General features: G+C 33.2%; 1 long non-coding RNA gene across 1 annotated transcript; it reads right to left on the bottom strand.

Annotated features, from left to right (window-relative positions):
• Positions 1-634: 634 nt before the first annotated feature.
• On the bottom strand, positions 635-2,470 carry LOC148783933 (uncharacterized). The gene is made up of 2 exons (XR_016047079.1): positions 2,035-2,470; positions 635-1,017 (listed from the first exon to the last, which is right to left on the bottom strand). It is a non-coding gene; the product is annotated as an uncharacterized LOC148783933 (long non-coding RNA).
• Between the last annotated feature and the right edge of the window lie 4,114 nt (positions 2,471-6,584).

Genomic DNA, 6,584 nt, shown 5'->3' with positions numbered 1-6,584 from the left:
CTCATGTATCTATTTGAAAAAATGTCTCAACAAGTTGATCATGCCTAACAAATATGTTATATTAGTTTTTTGTAATCTTAAGTGGGACAAAAAGATTAAGGATATGTGACCAAACCAAGTAATTTTGGATGTTAACTTATATAACCAGGCATTAAGATAACCCAAAATTCACAAGTTCATTAGCCCATCACATCACACATTGTGCATAAAGTACACAACATACTCAAAATTCTTCACATACGAATCAAACTCAAGCCCATCAGTAGATTTTCCATTGAAATATCAAGGATAATAAGAACTTCATCAGCAACCTTTTCCATTGAAATAACAATGATGATGGGCCAACTAATGAATTAAAAAAAAATGCCATTGAAAAAGAAATAGCCCTAAAAAATGGTGATGAAAGTTAAATAGGATGAGCACATATGAATCAAATTCAGGCCCATCAGTATACTTTTCCATTGAAATATCATGGATAATGTGAACTTCAACAGAAACCATTTCTATTAAAATAACAATGATAATGGGACAACTAATGTATAAAAAAAAAAAAAAATTGCCATTCAAAAAGAAGTAGCCCTAAAAAATGGTGATGAAAGAAAAATAGGATGAGCACATATGAATCAAATTCAAATGCATAAGTAGACTTTTCCATTGAAATATCAAGGATAATGGGAACTTCATCAGTAACATTTTCCATTGAAATAACAATAATAATGGGACAGCTCATGTATTAAAAAAACAAAAAAATTGCCACTGAAAAAGAAATAGCTTGCCAATTGAATCTGAAACATGTATTTCTTTTTCATTTATATTTTGGGCATTTGGTCACAGGCCTCCAATTGAAGATTTCAAAGCCATGAACTTCACAGATTTCACAGACTTTGATCCAGCAGCCAGACATAGAAACCTCAAAAATGTCCATCTTAATATGCATAAATTTCTGCACAAAACTAAACAGCATGACTTCTCTCCTCCTTCGACTTGTTAATTGGGCACAAACCAACAGATTGTTTACTGGAAACACAAGACAAAAAACCAGGCAATCACTAATCAACATTCCTAAGTCGATGAAAATGGATCCCCTCACACTCCTTCCAAATACCCTGGATTTATAAATTGGTCACTGTAATTGACGAAGACCTCGAATGTAATCCACAAAATGCTCAGATTCTAATTGTGGATAGTTCTATCATAACAAACATTGTCAATCAAGCAATATCTCAATGGAACCCCTAAACACACCCAGTTTATCACTGTTCCATGGTCCATGAAAATAGATTTCTATTTGCCCTAAACACTTCAAGTTGTTGTTTTAGTCAATGGTATTAATTATACTGATCAAAAACCACAAAGACCAATGATAATGAAGAGGATCAGAAGCTTTATTCCACATCACCGAAATCAAATTGTTGTGCACCATAGTATTAATATGTATAAGGATTAACAAAATATGCAAGCATTTACAACTCCAAAAACACAGAATCCATCAAACACAGGTAATTCTTCTGCCCCCATCTCAAACGAGATATTGAAACAAATCAATAGAAATCATTAGACCCAGATTGATCAGAGCGGTTGTTTCAAATAGTGGTTATGTAAAGTTTCAATCTATATGTAAACAAAATAAAGGAGAAAATAATAGAAGGCAGGAAACTTAACCTAGTTCAGACCTGGTCAAAGAAGCGATGAAGCCAAGCCAATCTTCACAACACTCAGGTCAAGTGAACACAATATATATCACAAAGAGAGAAAAAGAAAATCTTTAAATGCAAACTAGCAAAAAAAACCAGATTTACTGCATTAGAACAAACATCCTATTTTTCATAGCAAAAAACATAGATCAGTGATGAATACCACAAATGCAAACTCATCACGGAGCATTAGAACAAACATCCTATTTTTCATAGCAAAGAACGCAGATCAATAATGAATACCCCAAATGCAAACCCATCACGGGGTTTTCAAACCAATAACCCATAACCATAAAACCATCACAGGGTTTTCAAACCAATAACCCATAACTATTCGTACCTCTGTGACTGCGATTAAGATAGGGCTTTCACTTCTGTTCTCGTATGAGAAGCGCAGAGAGAGGGAGACGTCAGTTTGGTAGGGCTTCCCCTGTATTTCTGGTTTAGAGAGAGAGAGAGTTTGCGAGGGTGTATTAGGGCTCCTGTAGTTTGTGAAAGATAGAGAGGAAACTGGGCGTGAGGGAGAGATAGGGCTCCTCTGGTTTTAGAGAAAGAAAAGGAATGGTTTTGATTTCGTGTGGTTTAGAGAGAGAGTGAGAGAGGGAGTAGATGCATCGGTAGAGAGAGAAAGATGGAGTATGAGAAGGGGTTGAGGCACGTAGGCCTACCATCTCTTCACAGTAGGTGGGAGTGTAGGCGGGAGTTTGCAGACCTAAGCTGTCTCCATTTCAAATGGAGTTCCCCTTGTGCCAGTTAGCGTTTAGCCTTTTGAATGAGGACCCTTGATTTTAAATAAGTTAATCCCGGTCGTCGGCGCACCACAACCAAATACGTGAAGCGGCGTATCCCATCTTTTATATATATATATATAAATAAATAAATAAAAAAAAGGTAACGACCTTATGAGGCTTCGACAGCCCAATAACGTACTGCTATAATAAACGGCAACTGGCTAAATTGAATTATGGCAGATCAAACGATCATAGATATCTGATAGTGTTTAAATTTTAATTTTTTATTTTATAAAACAAAATGATTTGAAATTTGGAGCATGTATACATAAAAAATAGGTGAATATTTAAAAAATATAAAACAAATATTTTATATTAAAAATATTAACCAAAATACCCTTATAAAGTTTCAGAGGTATTTTGGTTAATATTGTTTTACGAATTATTTTTTTTATATTTTTATTAGGTGTGTCTTGATGAGAAGAACACATACTTAAAATTTCAAGTGATTTGGATTTATAAAAATTAAAATTAAAATTAAAACACGAAAAGAGATCGTCGTCAGATCGACCCAGATTCAATCTGGGCCATTGACGTTTACTGTAGCGGTCTGCTTATAGGCGTACTGAATCCACTCCCATATATATAATCTGAGCCGTTGGACTCATATATTTATATAGGCTAATAGGCTAACCCTATATTTTTCCTATATATATATATATATATATAATAGATTATTATAAAATTAGATTTATAGCTTCACTATTTAAAAAAAAATACAAAAGTTTCGAAAATATCTTAAAAACTAAAAAAAATTTATAACCAATATGATGTTTTTCAAATTTTTTATATTTGTTCACATTTTTATATTACTTGAAGAGTTATTTGGGCCTATCGATTTGGGCATTCCACTCAGTCCTAACTCGCCTCACCATTACGGCGAGGCTGAGATACTCGGCTGCATCCGAATAGACTCGGCCAAGTCCCGTTATGCTGGTTCATACTAATCTTCAACATGCTAGAGCAAGAGGGATGATCTAGAACTCTTAGAAATGCTCTTCGACTTTATTTTCCTGGTTATCATACCATAAAATGATAAGATCGTCATGACTAGAAGGAACAGAGAAATTATCCTTGTGTGCGATCGTTTGTCAAGTCCTGTTTCGAATATTAATATCTATTGGAAAATTGTTTCATGCGGCAGAGACCGCATTTCTACATTTTCTGTCCTCTAGGTGTAACGCATCCAGATGGATGCAAAATAGGCGGTCAATCTAAAAACAATTCAAACTAACGATCCGAATGTTTTCTTAATAGAATTATTTTTTTTATTTTTAAAATTTATATATTTTTTATATTCATGATCTCCATATGTCCTTAAAATTAAGGCCAAAATTCCATCTCAAAAATAGATTTTTAAGAGGTGACTCGTTTCCACGCAGACTCGTATAGAAACTATGTCCATATATTTATCGACATTAAGGAGTTTGTTCGATAAAATTTGTCACCGCCTTAAGTAATGCAATGCGGCAACTAATGTGATTTATTTAGGCAATATAGGAAAGGTTTCTATATTTCCTCTACAGCATAGAAGATCTATGTTTCCCCAACCATCCAGCCGTCCATTTTTTATCAAGAGAGTCACTTACTATTTGATCTTAAATCCGATGTCTTAAAGTATTTTTTTTTAGTTCTTTTATACATTTTGTATGAATATGAAGTTTGGTACGTGCCATCGTCTCCTTAGGGTGAACATATTAAAATTATTAAAAATAAATTTTTGATAAAATATCATGACCATAATACCCCTTAAAGCTTTCAGGGGCATTTTGATCATTTTATTTTATTGAAAATATTTGTTTTAATATTTTTCGATAGTGCGAGTTTAGTAGACGATTGGACGTCCAAAATTTGGTATCAAAATAATTTATATAAAAAAACTTGAATATAAAATAGTGTAAAGATGTGACATTGTTATTGGGACAATCTTAACCCTCCATTGAGAATGGACTATTGGATGCCTCTATTGAAAATGGAAGGTTGGATAAGGAGAAATATATAAGTTTTATGCAGTAGAAAAAGCGTAAAAACTTGCCCATTTAGGGAAAGGAGTGGTGTAGCATAATAGAGATCATGTGAGTTTTAAGAAAGAGTAGATTACTTTCTATGTGGGGAGAGTGTGTGCCCGGTGCTTGTAATAACTTTCTTTCTTGGTTCCGGAAAAGATGGATAAAAAATATTGATTTTTTCAAATAAAACGGTTTCTATATAGCCTGTCTTTTCTTTTTTTAAAATAAATAAATAAATAAAACGGTTTCTATATAGCTAGTCAACACCTGTGACATGGAGGTCCCAATACCAATGAAGAAGCGTTACGTGTGTCAAGGGACATAATTGTTGCATTGCACCAACTTGTCATCTGCACTGTTCATTTACAATGGATGGTGTGGATCGCACCCCGATTGCGATCTTTCAGGGGTATCCATGGTAAATGGGTGATGTAGATGCAGTCTCCCAGCTGTTATATATACTACAAGTTGCAATTAAATGTGCAGCATATTAGGGTTCCGAATTTTTCTCAAATCAGCCCCACAACTTACCGAAGCTCAAAAAATAACGAGTCTCCATAAAAATAATCACAACGGAAAAGGAAGAAACCCAACATAATAATGAGCAATAGGGAAAAATTTATCAAATTATCCAAAATATACTAACTACTTAGGATTGGAAATTATCCAAATTATACTGACTATTTAGGACTGGAGAGTGATTTCATGTTACCATGTCTATCCATACTTATAAACAAACAGTGTTTGTGGCAATTGTGTGACCGTAAAAATTACACATAATTTTTTTTCATCTGAATAATCAATCTCAAAAAATTAAAATCAAGTTGCACCGCCAGTTAAAATAAGTTTTTTTCAATAATGAATCTAGACCATTCATTTGATGAATTTAAATCTAATCCTTTACGAACTCAAAATATTTTTTTCTTTTCTAACATTGTTCATCTAATAATAATAAAGCCATCTAAAAAATTTCGAAAGCAAAAAATATATATTTATGAGGCCTAGATCTAAATGTCTTGCCAAAATCGACGGGCTATATTAATTGGGCTAAAAAAACACCTTTTAGAATATATTTTCAAATTTTATTTTTTTGTGATTATTCATTAGAATGAAAAGAGTATATATACAAAAATTGAGGTAAAATAAATGGCCCTAACATGGTTTTTAAAGATTATTTCTTCAATAGAACTGTTGCATGAAATCCCTCCCATTTTACTCAATTGCAACTATTCCAACGCATGACCATATGTATAGAATATTAAATTAAAAAAAATATGCATAGAATATTAAATGGGCATGTATACTATGCTCCCACAGGAACATACCATACAGATGCTCCCTTGCTCCCAATACTTAGGAAATTTTTTTTAATCTAAAAGTTTGCAAGCCACCTAATATTTACCACATGATTATTTTCAAAAGAAAAATTTTTTTTTTTTGACTTTTGAGTTTTTGACACTTAGATCCTACCGTCAAAAAATTGGACGGTCTAAGTTGAATCATGAAAAATGATTTTTTTAAGTGCATAGAAAGTAAATTTGGAAATTTTTTGTTGGGTTAGTCCATATATTGAACATGTTACAACCCCAAAAATTGCAGCGATAAAATTTCTCCAAGATTGAGTTTCATATGAGGGAGTAAATAAACAGTTTGCCCCGGTGAGAGCTGAAATTCCTTTGACATGTTAAATAATTCCTCTCATAAATATTTTGATGAATGTCCATAACCACAAGCCATCGCCAATCTGGAGGTCACATCGAGATCCAACCGTTGTGAACTTTTCTTGCATCAATACCCGTGGGCGATTTTTCCACATGACTCCTTCCATTTTAAATAGACGTATACATAAGCATTTTCCTTGGAGGGTTTCATTTGACTGATTTCATCTTTCACTCTAAAGACTAAACTTTGTGGGCTCAGTCTTCCCGCGTCTGATTCCATTGGAACATTCATCATTCTTGGGTTCTAGATACTATTAACCCTATTAATGACAGGCCCTTGATAAAAGTACTTCCTTTTTAGGACCGCAATTTAGGATATAGAAGTGACAGCACTTCAACTTAGCCACTAATCTTAAGACTAAAATATTT

The sequence above is a fragment of the Amborella trichopoda genome, chromosome 1, assembly GCF_054954075.1.
Source record: "Amborella trichopoda isolate Santa Cruz 75 chromosome 1, AtrichopodaSantaCruz75HAP2 v2.0, whole genome shotgun sequence".
NCBI classification, from domain to species: Eukaryota; Viridiplantae; Streptophyta; class Magnoliopsida; order Amborellales; family Amborellaceae; genus Amborella; species Amborella trichopoda.
This window is presented reverse-complemented; position numbering and strand designations above follow the sequence as displayed.